Source organism: Hemitrygon akajei, chromosome 22 (genome assembly GCF_048418815.1).
Source record: "Hemitrygon akajei chromosome 22, sHemAka1.3, whole genome shotgun sequence".
Taxonomy (NCBI): domain Eukaryota; kingdom Metazoa; phylum Chordata; class Chondrichthyes; order Myliobatiformes; family Dasyatidae; genus Hemitrygon; species Hemitrygon akajei.
Window position 1 is genome coordinate 40,461,518 of NC_133145.1, and position 14,172 is coordinate 40,475,689.

General features: G+C 42.0%; 1 protein-coding gene across 32 annotated transcripts in view; it reads left to right on the forward strand.

The window, feature by feature from the left end:
* The window catches only part of rbfox3a (RNA binding fox-1 homolog 3a), a 1,515,582-nt gene that overhangs the window by 1,401,072 nt on the left and 100,338 nt on the right, over positions 1-14,172 (forward strand). The window lies entirely within an intron of this gene.

Genomic DNA, 14,172 nt, shown 5'->3' on the forward strand with positions numbered 1-14,172 from the left:
GATCCTGGTGAAAAATTCTTTTCCTGTGAAAACTTGCTTTCGAATTAGCACAGCTAGCACTTAACGACCACTTTAAGCAAGTGCCTTCTCTGTGCTGCATTTGTTCCTTTGGCAGTAGTTGCTGTAATGAACTTGTGGGGAAGGGCTTTTATTCAATTTCCTTTTGCTTCAATTGCATGGAAAGGAGGATAAGAGTTCTAAAAGGATGTCAGGAAGCCGCACTGCACTGAGTGAGGACTGTCTGGTATTGTCTGCATTTAATGAGTCTCCAATCAAATAGCCCAAACCAATGTCCCTGTAAAACTGTGTACCATTCATGCTCATCTTGACTGTGCTAAACCTTGCCCCACCCACACCCTCATCATTTCTCTCTTTCCTCAGTAAGAAATATTCTGGATAAAGTATTGTATATATCAATAATTAAAATGGAAATATCTGCATTGTGTATTTAACACAAGAAACAGAGGATACATTTATTTGATGAATAAACTCTCCTCGGGCTTCCTGCCGGGTACAGGTATCGATTTTAACTGACGTTTCGATGACAAACTTGCCATCTTCATCAGAAGTGATACCTGGGCCTGTCTAGTCCAGTGTATTTATACCACCATTGTCTGTCGCTCCTGATTGGTTAGTCCTCAACTAATCAGGTTTCCACTATCCCACTATCTGGAATCTGGAATCGAATTCCAGTTCTAACTTAGAAACAAAGATGAATGGAAACTGGATCATTTTTCCTACATTTATTTAGGTCTATAAATAAGAGCAGGGATGTGATGCTGATGCTTTATAAGGCACAGGTGAGGTCTCACCTTGAGTACTGTGAACAATTTTGGGCTCCTTATCTAAGATAAGATGTGCTGGCATCGGAGAGGATTCAGAGAAGGTTCACAAAGATGCTTCCAAGAAGAAAGGGTTAACATATGAGGAACGTTTGATGGCTCTGAGGCTGTACTCATTGGAATTTAAAAGAATGAGGGGAGATCTCATTGAAACCTTTTGAATGCTGAAAGGCCTAGACAGAGTAGATGTGGAAAGGACATTTCCCATTGAGGACAAGAGAGCAGAGCCTCAGGATAGAGGGGCGTCCATTTAAAACTGAGATACGGAGACATTTCTTTAGCCAGAGGGTGGTGAATTTGTGGAATTTGTTACACAGAAAGCTGTGGAGACCAGGTTGTTGGATGTATTTAAACATAGAAACATTGAAAATAGGTGCAGGAGTAGGCCATTCGGCCCTTTGAGCCTGCCCGCCATTCAGTATGATCGTGGCTGATCATCCAACTCAGAACCCTGTACCTGCTTTCTCTCCATACCCCCTGATCCCTTTAGCCACAAGGGCCATATCTAACTTCCTCTTAAATATAGCCAATGAACCAACCTCAACTGTTTCCTGTGGCAGAGAATTCCACAGATTCACCACTCTCTGTGTGAAGAAGTTTTTCCTCATCTCGGTCCTAAAAGGCTTCCCCTTTATCCTTAAACTGTGACCCCTCGTTCTGGACTTCCCCAACATCGGAAACAATCTTCCTGCATCTAGCCTGTCCAATCCCTTTAGAATTTTATACGTTTCAATAAGATCCCCCCCTCAATCTTCTAAATTCCAGTGAGTATAAGCCTAGTCGATCCAGTCTTTCTTCATATGAAAGTCCTGCCATCCCAGGAATCAATCTGGTGAACCTTCTCTGTACTCCCTCTATGGCAAGAATGTCTTTCCTCAGATTAGGGGACCAAAACTGCACACAATATTCTAGGTGTGGTCTCACCAAGGCCTTGTACAACTGCAGTAGAACCTCCCTGCTCCTGTACTGAAATCCTTTTGCTATGAACGCCAACATACCATTTGCCTTTTTCACCACCTGCTGTACCTGCATGCCCACCTTCAATGACTGGTGTACAATGACACCCAGGTCTCGTTGCATCTCCCTTTTCCTAATCGGCCACCATTCAGATAATAATCTGTTTTCCTGTTCTTGCAACCAAAGTGGATAACCTCACATTTATCCACATTAAATTGCATCTGCCATGAATTTGCCTACTCTCCTAACCTATCCAAGTCACCCTGCATCCTCTTAGCATCCTCCTCACAGCTAACACCGCCGCCCAGCTTCGTGTCATCCGCAAACTTGGAGATGCTGCATTTAATTCCCTTGTCTAAATCATTAATATATATTGTAAACAACTGGGGTCCCAGCACTGAGCCTTGCGGTACCCCACTAGTCACTGCCTGCCATTCTGAAAAGGTCCCGTTTACTCCCACTCTTTGCTTCCTGTCTGCCAACCAATTCTCTATCCACATCAATACCATACCCCAATACCGTGTGCTTTAAGTTTGCACATTAATCTCCTGTGTGGGACCTTGTCAAAAGCCTTTTGAAAATCTAAATATACCACATCCACTGGCTCTCCCCTATCCACTCTACTAGTTACATCTTCAAAAAATTATATAGATTCGTCAGACATGATTTTCCTTTCACAAATCCATGCTGACTTTGTCCGATGATTTCACCTCTTTCCAAATATGCTGTTATCACATCTTTGATAACCGACTCTAGCATTTTCCCCACCACCGATGTCAGACTAACCGGTCTATAATTCCCCGGTTTCTCTCCCCCTCCTTTTTTAAAAAGTGGGGTTACATTAGCCACCCTCCAATCCTCAGGAACTAATCCAGGATCTAAGGAGTTTTGAAAAATTATCACTAATGCATCCACTATTTCTTGGGCTACTTCCATAAGCACTCTGGGATGCAGACCATCTGGCCCTAGGGATTTATCTGCCTTTAATCTCTTCAATTTACCTAACACCACTTCCCTACTAACATGTATTTCCCTCAGTTCCTCCATCTCACTAGACCCTCGGTCCCTTACTATTTCCGGAAGATTATTTATGTCCTCCTTAGTGAAGACAGAACCAAAGTAATTATTCAATTGGTCTGCCATGTCTTTGTTCCCTATGATCAATTCACCTGTTTCTGACTGTAAAGGACCTACATTTGTCTTGACCAATCTTTTTCTTTTCACTTATCTATAAAAGTTTTTACAGTCAGTTTTTATGTTCCCTGCCAGCTTTCTCTCATAATCTTTTTTCCCTTTCCTAATTAAGCCCTTTGTCCTCCTCTGCTGGACTCTGAATTTCTCCCAGTCCTCAGGTGTGCCGCTTTTTCTGGCTAATTTATATGTTTCTTCTTTGGACTTGATACTGTCCCTAATTTCCCTTGTCAGCCACGGGTGCACTACCTTCCCTGGTTTATTCTTTTGCCAAACTGGGATAAACAATTGTTATAGTTCATCCATGCAATCTTTAAATGCTTGCCATTGCATATCCACTGTCAACTCTTTAAGTATCATTTGCCAGTCTATCTCAGCTAATTCACGTCTCATACCTTCAAAGTTACCCTTCTTTAAGTTCAGAACCTTTGTTTCTGAATTAACTATGTCACTCTCCATCTTAATGAAGAATTCCACCATATTATGGTCACTCTTACCCAAGGGGCCTCGTACGACAAGATTGCTAACTAACCCTTCCTCATTGCTCAATACCCAATCTAGAATGGCCTGCTCTCTAGTTGGTTCCTCGACATGTTGGTTCAGAAAACCATCCCGCATACATTCCAAGAGATCCTCTTCCTCAGCACCCTTACCAATTTGGTTCACCCAATCTATATGTAGATTGAAGTCACCCATTATAACTACTGTTCCTTTATTGCACGCATTTCTAATTTCCTGTTTAATGCCATCCCCAACCTCACTACTACTGTTAGGTGGCCTGTACACAACTCCCACCAGCGTTTTCTGCCCCTTAGTGTTATGCAGCTCTACCCATATCGATTCCACATCCTCCAGGCTAATGTCCTTCCTTTCTATTGCGTTAATCTCCTCTCTAACCAGCAATGTTACCCCACCTCCTTTTCTTTCCTGTCTATCCCTCCTGGATGTTGAGCTCCCATCCTTGGTCACCCTGGAGCCATGTCTCTCTGATCCCAACTATATCATATTCATTAATAACTATCTGCACATTCAATTCATCCACTCCTCCTTGTTACGAATGCTCCTCGCATTGACACACAAAGCCTTCAGGCTTGTTTTTACAACACTCTTAGCCCTTATACAATTATGTTGAAAAGTGGCTCTTTTTGCTTTTTGCCCTGGGTTTGCCTGCCTGCCACTTTTACTTTTCACCTTACTACTTTTTGCTTCTACCCTCATTTTACACCCCTCTGTCTCTCTGCACTTGTTCCCATCCCCCTGCCACATTAGTTTAAAGCCTCCTGAACAGCAGTAGCAAACACTCCCCTAGGACATTGGTTCCAGTCCAGCCCAGGTGCAGACCGTCCTGTTTATACCGGTCCCACCTCCCCCAGAACTGGTTCCAATGCCCCAGAAATTTGAATCCCTCCCCCTTGCACCATTTTTCAAGCCACGTATTCATCTGAAATATCCTCCTATTTCTACTCTGACTAGCACATGGCACTGGTAGTAATCCAGAGATTATTACCTTTGTGGTCCTACTTTTTAGTTTATCTCCTAACTCCCTAAATTCACCTTGTAGGACCTCATCCCATTTTTTACCTATATCGTTGGTACCTACGTGCACCACGACCACTGGCTGTTCACCCTCCCATTCCAGAATGTCCTACAGCTGCTCAGAGACATCCTTGACCCTTGCACCAGGGAGGCAACATATCATCCTGGAGTCTCATTTGCGGCTGCAGAAACGCCTATCTATTCCCCTTACAATCGAATCCCCTATCACTATAGCCCTCACACTCCTTTTCCTTCCCTCCTGTGCTGCAGAGCCACCCATGGTGCAATGAACTCGGCTGCTGCTGCCTTCCCCTGATGAGACATCTCCCCCAACAGTATCCAAAACAGTATATCTGATTAGGAGGGAGATGACCTCAGGGGACTCCTGCACTACCTGCCTCCTGCTACGCTGTCTAGTGGCCACCCCTTCCCTTTCTGCCTGTGTAGCCTTTACCTGCGGTGTGGCCAACTCACTGAACATGCTATTCACGACTTTCTCAGCATTGCGGTTTATTACGGGGATTACGAAGGCCGGGGAGTGGGGCTGAGGAGGGGAAAGAAGAATGATCAGCCATGATTGAATGGAAGAGCAGACTCGATGGGCCAAATGGCCAAATTCTGCTCCTATGTCTTATGGTCTTATTTATTTAGAAATGCACCTAGTGTAATAAAACACACAATGCACCTTTTGGCCCACTTGGTTTATGCTGGTAGCATACAAGAATCTTCGCTCCCATCTTTAGCAAGCCCATCAATATATACTTCTATTAATTTCTCATTTCAATATTTTATCATTAAATCCATTTATGGCTGCTCTTCAATTCTGCTCTTTTCCTTCAGATGACTGGTGCAATTTTTTCACTGGCCTACAGAAGCTCCCTTATGAAAGGAACTCACACACAAGACATATGCCAGAACGTTCAGGGTGAAGGGCCAAGGCCATGCCATTTCTTATCTTCCTGGCTCAGGTGCATGAGTCATATCAACTCTGGTCAATAAGAAGAGATATGATGTTGTTAACGAATGGGTCCAGCGCACAGTGTAATTGTACTCAAAGAATTGCCTCATTTTACAAAGAGGTAACACTTTGGAGAATGCAACACTTTATCTGCTCATAGCAGTTTGCCTCTCCCACAGGTCAGATGGCTGGCAACTGAGCTAAATTATTTATAAACTTAAAGCCAGACTTAATGTTTGTCCTTTCCCAGCAGAATTTAATAACAACACGTTATATTGAATCTGGAGATTATGAGGTATCCTCTCCTCTGGGTATTAATTTGAATAAAAAAGTGACTGATAATAAACAAGACCAGCCGACAGACTTATTGCCCATTATTGCTGTGGCTCCGAATCTCGCTCAAAGCCTGCATTAAGTGTCAGCAAATTAATGAAAAGCAAAACAAAATGTGACTGTTAAGGAGTCTGAAACCTTGTCAAAGGCGTGTCCTGAGGACATCCTGAAGACTTGTGCAGGTACAAGCAGCGTTAATCCAAGACTCTGATTCACAATCGACGTTAGTTGTACAAGAAGCGAACAATTTCTGTTTGCATCAGCAAAGCACTCTCAGAAGCTGCGGAGCCTTAAGCCACACTAAGCAGAGGCTTATTCGCATTCTGACGGGAATTAGAGGAAAGGGTGACGCAGCAGTATAATGATGAACTGGTCACAGAGTTAATTGCCCCGGAGGGTGAATCTAAAGCACTAACCTGGACATTATGGAGAACTTGCATGATGAAGCTGTGGCTAAAGTCAGCCACTTAGACACAGTTAACCATCCATAATGTAGCAAAGATTCCAGTCAGTTGAAGCAGCCATATCCACTACTGTATGAGGCAAGTAACTGGTACGATACAGTATTTATTTATTTATTTAGAGATATGGTGTGGAACCGGCCCTTGCAGCCCTGATGCACCATCAATAACTCACTCTGAGACGTAAGAAGCGAGATATCGGCTTTTATTGACTGGAAGAATGAACAACACTACATCCTGGAGAATGAGAGGCCGGGCTCAGGCCTCAATCGCCTTTATACAGGGGTCTGTGGGAGGAGCCACAGGAGCAGTCCAGACAGGTATATGTAGTTCACCACAGGCCCAATGAACTGTGCCGCACAGCTACCCACCTATTTAACCCTAGCCTGATCACAGGACAATTTACAATGACCAATTGACTTACTAACATCTTGGGACTGTGGGTGGAAATCAGAGCACTCAGAGGAAACCCACCCAGTCACAGGGAGAACATACAAACTCCTTACAGGTGGCACTGGAATTGAACTCTGAACTCTGACGCCCTGAGCTGTAATACCATCTTGCCAACCACTGTGGCACCCTTTTCAACATGCTCCAAGCACACTGTTTTGCTTTACATCTGAAGATGTAAATCTAAAAGAGGAGCACGAAAGCTAGTATAGAAAATATAGTTTTAATTTTAGAAACTGGGAGAGGGGAACATGGGTTCAGCTGGTCAAATATAATTTTAACATGTCAATAAGTTCTTAACTCAAAAACGTAAAATATGTTTCCATGTAAGTCAAAATTCAGTATGCATTTAACAAGCACTTGGAGGCTGCACTGGGATTGGGGAATCTTCATTGCACACCTGGGCACAAGAACTAATATCGGCAAATAATCTTTCTCATCCATAATTATTTTGCGATATGCCCTTTGGGTGCTGTATAATTAAGAAATGAATTATTCAGCAGTTGTGCACAATTAGTGTGCATGGGCATGTTAATGTATGATTAATATCGTACATAACATTTGGTTTGCATAGTGATCTACACGCCTCTTCAATTTCCTCCTGTCCAACATCTTGTAAAGCCTGTTTTTTCAATTCATTGAACAAGTCTGTTCTCATATGCCGTTAATTGTATCTCCTCGAAAGGTCTAATTCCCCTGAAATCACCTGTTCCCCAACGGTGTGCAATTCTCACCTTTAACCGTGAAAGCAGGAAGCATTAAGTTAGGGAAAATGGACAGCTTTAAAATTCACAGATTTTTCTCAGCGTCATCAAGATTTTGTGTAATTCAACATTAATGTGCTGATGGCCCTTTCTGACCATATTAGGATATATTCTAATTCTTATACAGTAACAGACATTGATTTTCAATTACAATTATTTAATAATGATTTTAAGGTAGAATTGAGAACAGGGCAATTGAGAACCTAAACAAAGTTATTTTGAATTATCAGACATGCTCCAACATATCTAAATCCGTATACATAGATAGGGTTTATCTAGTGCCGTTGATACGAATTCTTTAAGGATCTACCATAGCAGAAGTTAGTCAGAAATGCTGACAGTTCCACACTGACTTTCTGAGATCTCATGTCCTATGTCCAATCAAGTTTGGCCCCCAGAGATTAGGTGAGGGTCCCAAACATGCTGGCCGCTCTTTGTTGTTGACCCCCCAGCTTAGCTCTGCCATTGGCCTCCTTCAGAAGTCAGAAGCCCAGCCGCTAACATGCTGCCGTTCCGCACCAGTTATGCTGAGAAGCTGGCAACTGATTCGGCACATGGACAGTGAGTCTGTTCAGTTGACCTGCTGCAAGGGGCCTCAATAAGTGCTTGGTGATTTACAAAATTAAATTAATTACAACTGCTTAAATATATTTAATTGTTTAAATACAAGTTTACCGTTTATTTACCAACCTGGTCATGTTCCCCCCTGCCTTCCCTCTTTTTCAGTTCCCCACTCTAGCCCTGTCTTACTTCTCTTCTCTTCACTCGGTGCCCCTCCTCCTTCCCTTTCACCCATAGCCCACTCTCCTTTCCTCTCAGTCCCTTCTTTTCCAGCCCTTTACCTTTTCATCCTATCACCTCCCAGTTTCTAACTTCACACCCAGCTCCCCCGCACAGCTGACATCACCTGCCACCTTCTAACTCCTTCCTCATTCCTCATCTTCTTCCCCTTTCCTTTACAGTCCTGATGAAGGGACTCAGCACAAATCATCATCTGATTATTTCCATAGATACTGCCTGACAGCCAAGTTCCTCCGACATTTTGTGTTTGTGGCGCTGCTTAATTTGTATAAACTAGTTTCTTTTTCTTTTGCTTCTATAATATATTTTGAATGTTCCTGAATGTGAGGGACTTTCCAGACATTTGATGTTCTTGAGAGGTTCAATATTTGGTTAACCCTGAAGTATGCCTTATTAAAGTAGAAAATTAGCATTTGCAGAGTGCTAAGAGGTGTCCAGTGACAAATAACCTTTTTTTGGAGCAGAAAAACCTCCTCAGTTGAAAGAAACAAGTACCAGTTCTTCCTGAATGCTGAGTGTTACAAGGTTTAGCCCAGGATTTATGTTCTGTGGGATTTCTGGTAGAATGGTGACTTACCTGGCACTGACACCGAGCAAGTTTCTTGATAATTTCTTCTTAATGACAAGGATACAGTCCTGCTGACATTGCCACTTCTGTGGGAGAATTCTCCATTAAATGTTAAAATTAAAGCATCCTTACAGGTTTCCTCTAGAAACTTAAAGCAAAAAGCTGCGTACAAAATGTGATCATAGAAGTATGCATACTTGCAACCCAGCAATCAAATAAATACCATGGCAGGCCTCTCATTCCATCACTGTAGCTGCTGCTGATACTTCCAGAACTATATGGTGCTCACTCAGTAACATTGGAAACCCGGTGGGAACTGACGTGAGTTAAATTCGCCCATCACTGAGGTGTTATGATGAATGCTATCACACCATTATTACTGCTTCAATCTCATGTATCCACCAGCATTAAAACAAGTGATTTAGTGCTGGGCAAAAGTTAACACCTGAAAATGTAATGTCTAAAAAATGAAATAAAAAGCCAACAACCTTGAAGGGACCTCTTCCCTACTAACATAATTGTAGCAAATTTTAGCCATGTACTGTAATAGATAAATCTTTATCACACTTTGGAGTCTATATATTATCTGCAGTTACGAATGGTTAGAATCCCGATTCTCACATGGAGGGCCCCATTCTAAAGCTATAAACGTCCGTGCTTATCCATGAGAAATGTGTGAATTTGCATAGATTATTCTCAGAGAAATAACCATCGCTTTTTGAGTTAATGGATATTCATTACCATTGGTAAATGGCAAAGATAAAATTCAAATATATGCAAATTTTTGGACTTTCAATTACGAAGTATATGTACTTCAACTCGAATGTCATTAGTCTTTCCCTGCTCCCAGCAACCACTAGGATTGAGTTTGCAAGTAGCTGTCCTTGTAATGGTTGTAACCAGCCATGTCCTAATATCCAAAAAAAAATCATGACCCTCTCATAGCGAATTATTAAAAATATGTTCACCCTTTTTCTAAGCCTCTCTTTCTAATTTGAATTCAAATCCAAAGTTCATCAAGTGATGTATGCAGATTCCTCATAGTTCAATTGCAAAAACTGATGTGTTTCTCATGCATTTTCATTCAAAGAGCCAATATATTCTCAAAATATTAAGTGGCAAACCTTTATCACATACTTATCAGGAGGATGTTAGGATATAAATCGTGCCATATCATGTCATGCCAGTGTCACACTTCATTTTTCGTTAAAAGCAAAGGTAAACTGTGCATTTGAGTAATCCCTGCATCTCAAAGTCATTAAGTACAAGCCCAAAGGGACTTGAGCTATAAATGGGCAAGCTACAAACACTGCTTTTTTCACGTCAGGATGTTCTTATGCGGGTGGATGAGCAAATAAGCACCGACTCTGGGTTTCCTCTTCAAAATCAATCCAATGGGTAGAATTGGGTGTAGACACAGCACATCACCGTCAACCTGGGTCCACGCACTTACACTTCCATAGGCCGGATGAAGGAGGTAAAATGAGCTTATCCTCCACGTCCAGGAGGTGTTCTGTGAAGTGTAGTGAGGTCAAACCTCAGCCAGTGTCCTGCTGCACTCCAGAACCCCTTGAGAAATTTAGAGAGGAGACAATGCTAGAGGCAGGCCTCAGGCCCTGTCAAAATAGTTTCCGGCTTTGCGGCAGCATTTTAACATCACCAATATTCAGAGCTTTTATTAATAACTATCATTTAAAATAGTTGATATTTCTAAAATAAATATAAAACATATTAAAATGCTAGAAATATAATGTAAGTATATTAAAAAAAACTGAACTTCTTTAACTATTCTACAGGGCCGAGGGTTCAGATTCAAACGAACAGGGTCTCTGATCGTATGACAGATCTGGCTGGCACGGGAGAGGAGAGGCAGATTCTCCGGTGTATTGTCGGGGAGACCCAGCATGTCTGCTGCTGGGCTCCGTGTGGAGTTCAAGGTCTGAGCAGAGTGATAGAGGCATTGACAGATGGTTGTCACCCAGCATGTCGCAAATAAACTGCGAGTCCAGGATTTACTGATGAGAGCACGGCTGAACGCCAGCAACCGCAAACAATGATTCTGCCCCTCTGTTTGGGTGGAATGCGCAGCTCAGGCTGTTGTGTTTTGCCTGTCTACAGTAGATTCAGTAGTGTCAGTAGATTCCCAAACTAACCTCATTATTGGATATCTCATTCTATATAACCAAGTATGCAGTAGAGTTAGCTCAGTTGGGGACAATTTTAGCCTAATCCATCTCTCAGAAAACCCATGGGATCATGTGGAACATTGTCATTGGATCTAGTTTATCATTACCTTCCAGTGATTTCAATGGAGAGTAAAACCAGTTTTTTATCCAATCTCGTTCATTCCCCTCTAGGCTGGTTAGACTAAAGTTGCTCCATGTATGTTGTTTCATTTCTAGAAACAGATTTTCTTTCCCTTAACAAATTAATGCAGAAAATTTTAGCCCAAAAGGCTGTTATGCTATGGGTACATTTACAGATTCATGGAATAATAATTATTCTTGTAAATCATTGCTAATTTTTAGAAACATTTACTACAGACTGATTTAAAATACACTAAAGTAGCTTTTATATTTGACTTATTTCTGCGCAGTATCTAGAATAATAATTGGTTTTAATATAAATATTTCATCCGGCTGACTGAAGGCGCTATTAGCTGAAAATACTACATAAAAGTAAATATGGGCACTATGATAAATCATATTCAATGTTGTAGTAATCCTCAAGAGGAAGCTGTCAGGTAGCAATAAAAATATTTCAGGGAAATATAAACAGCATGTTTTATATATCAGTAACAAATACCACGTTTTTCCAGCTACTAAATAATTTTTCATAAATTATACATTACATTGCTATTTCCCTTCTCTACTCCAGGGATATGGTCATTGCTGGTGTTTAATGGCCACTCCTAACTGCCCTTAAAGTGTGGAGCTCTGCTCTTTCCTAAAACACTACAGTCCATGTGGAGAATGTACAGCACACTTCTACTGGGTAAAGCTGGAACTATCACTCAGAAACACTGAAGGATAGGGTGATGTGTTCACATATCAAACTGGGACTTGTCTTGGGGACTTAAAGCTGGTGTCGTTATCCCAAACCTGAGTTCTTGTCCGAATAGATAGAGATTTGGGAGGTGCATTTGAAGAATTCTTGACAGCAGATGTCATCTCATTGGCTCTTCACTCAACCCTAGAACGTCTGGACAGCAATTAAGCATACATCAGGATGCTCTTTATCGACTACAGCTCAGCTTTGAATACAATTATCCCTTCAAAACTAATCAATAAGCTTCACGACCTTGGCCTCAATACCTCCTTGTGTAATTGGATCCTCGATTTCCTCACTTGCAGACCTCAGTCAGTTCGGATTGGCAACAACATCTCCAGCGCAATCTCCATCAGCAAAGGTGCACTACAAACCATGTGCCTAGCTCCTGCTCTACTCACTTTACACTTATGACTGTGTGACTAAGCACAACTCCAATGCCATATTGAAGTATGCTAATGACACCCCTGTCGTTGGCCAAATCAAAGCCAGTGATGAATCAGCATACAGGAGGGAGACTGAAAATCTATCTGAGTGGTGCCACAACAACAACCTCTCACTCAATGTCAGCAAGTCTGAGGAGGTGATTATTGACTTCAGAATTAGGAAACCAGATGTCTAATCTTGGCCCTTGTGGCTAAAGGGATCAGGGGGTATGGAGAGAAAGCAGATACAGGGTTCTGAGTTGGATGATCAGCCATGATCATACCGAATGGCGGTGCAGGCTCGAAGGGCTGAATGGCCTACTCCTGCACCTATTTTCTATGTTTTCTATGTCTATGAGACACCTCATTGGGGGATCAAAGGTGGAGGGAGACAGAACTTTAAATTCCTGGTGTTATCACTTTAAAGGACATGCCCTGGGCCCAACACCTAAGTGCAATTATGAAGAAAGCTCGGCAGTGCCTGTACTTCTTTAGGAGTCTGCAGATATTCAGCATGACATCTAAAACTTTGACAAACTTCTATACATGTGTGATGGAGAGTGTAATGACTGGTTGCATCACAGCCTGGTATGGAAACACCAATGCCCTTGAAAGGCAATGTAGTGCGTACAGCCTAGCCCATCATGGGTAAAGCTTTTCCCTCCATTGAGCACATCTACATGGACCACTATCACAGGACAGCAGCATCCATTATCAGGGATGCCTACCACTCAAGTCATGCTCTCTGCTCACTGCTGCCATCAGGAAGAAAGTATAGGAGTCTCAGGACTCACACTATCAGCTTCAGAAACTGTTATTAACTTCAACCATCAGGCTCCTGAACCAGTAGGGATAACTTCATTCAACTTGACTTGCCCCATTACTGAACCTGTGGACCTACTTTCAAGGACTCTTCATCTCATGATCTTGTTATTTATTGCTTATTTATTTGTTTGTTTGTTTCACTTTTGGATTTGCACAGTTTGTTGTCTTTTGCATATTGGTTGTTTATCTGCCCTGTTGGGAGCAGTCTTTCGTTGATTCTGTTATGGTTCTTCGATGTACCGAGTATGCCCACAAGAAAAATTAAACTCGGGGTTGTGTATGGTGACACATTTGTACTTTGATGATAAATTTACTTTGAACGCATTGCTGCAGTATGTTTTACGGATGATCACTGTCACCATAATGGTGGAAGAAATAATTGTTGAGTGTTGCGAACGACTTGTCAATCAAGTAAGAAGATTTGCTCTTACTCGGACATTCCCTCTTCTCCCCCTTCCATCAGGCTTTGGGGCTTCCTCGGTGCTTTTGGAAGCCAAGCTGATGGAGAGCGTTCCATCACACTACTGATTTGAGCCTCACTGGTTGTACAAGTGCTTCAGAGGAACAAGAGGAGAATCATTCACAGCAGGACACCTAAACTTTGATAACTGTGGCTCTTAATTGTTCAGTTTAGTTATGTTTTTGACCTTGCCACACAGCTCCACTCATCATGACCTCCAGTGCCGTCTATGTGGAATTTGCACCTTCTTCCTCCCACATTACAAAGACCTGGTGGTAGGTTAATTGGCTTCTGTAAAGTAACACTTACACTGCTTTGTGGGACAAGCAATAAAGGGTAATGGATAGGCTTTGGAGGAAACATAAGTTACAAGAAAATAAATGGGGTTAATAAGACTAATAGGAATGAATGCTCTTGGAGCCTTCATAGACATGGTGGACCATATGGTCTACTTCTGTATCATAAGAAAATATGAGGAATTAAGCAGTGCAGACTATGAGGAATGAAATTGAACACTCTAATTAATGAGCTTTCCTACTTCTGACCTTAGTGA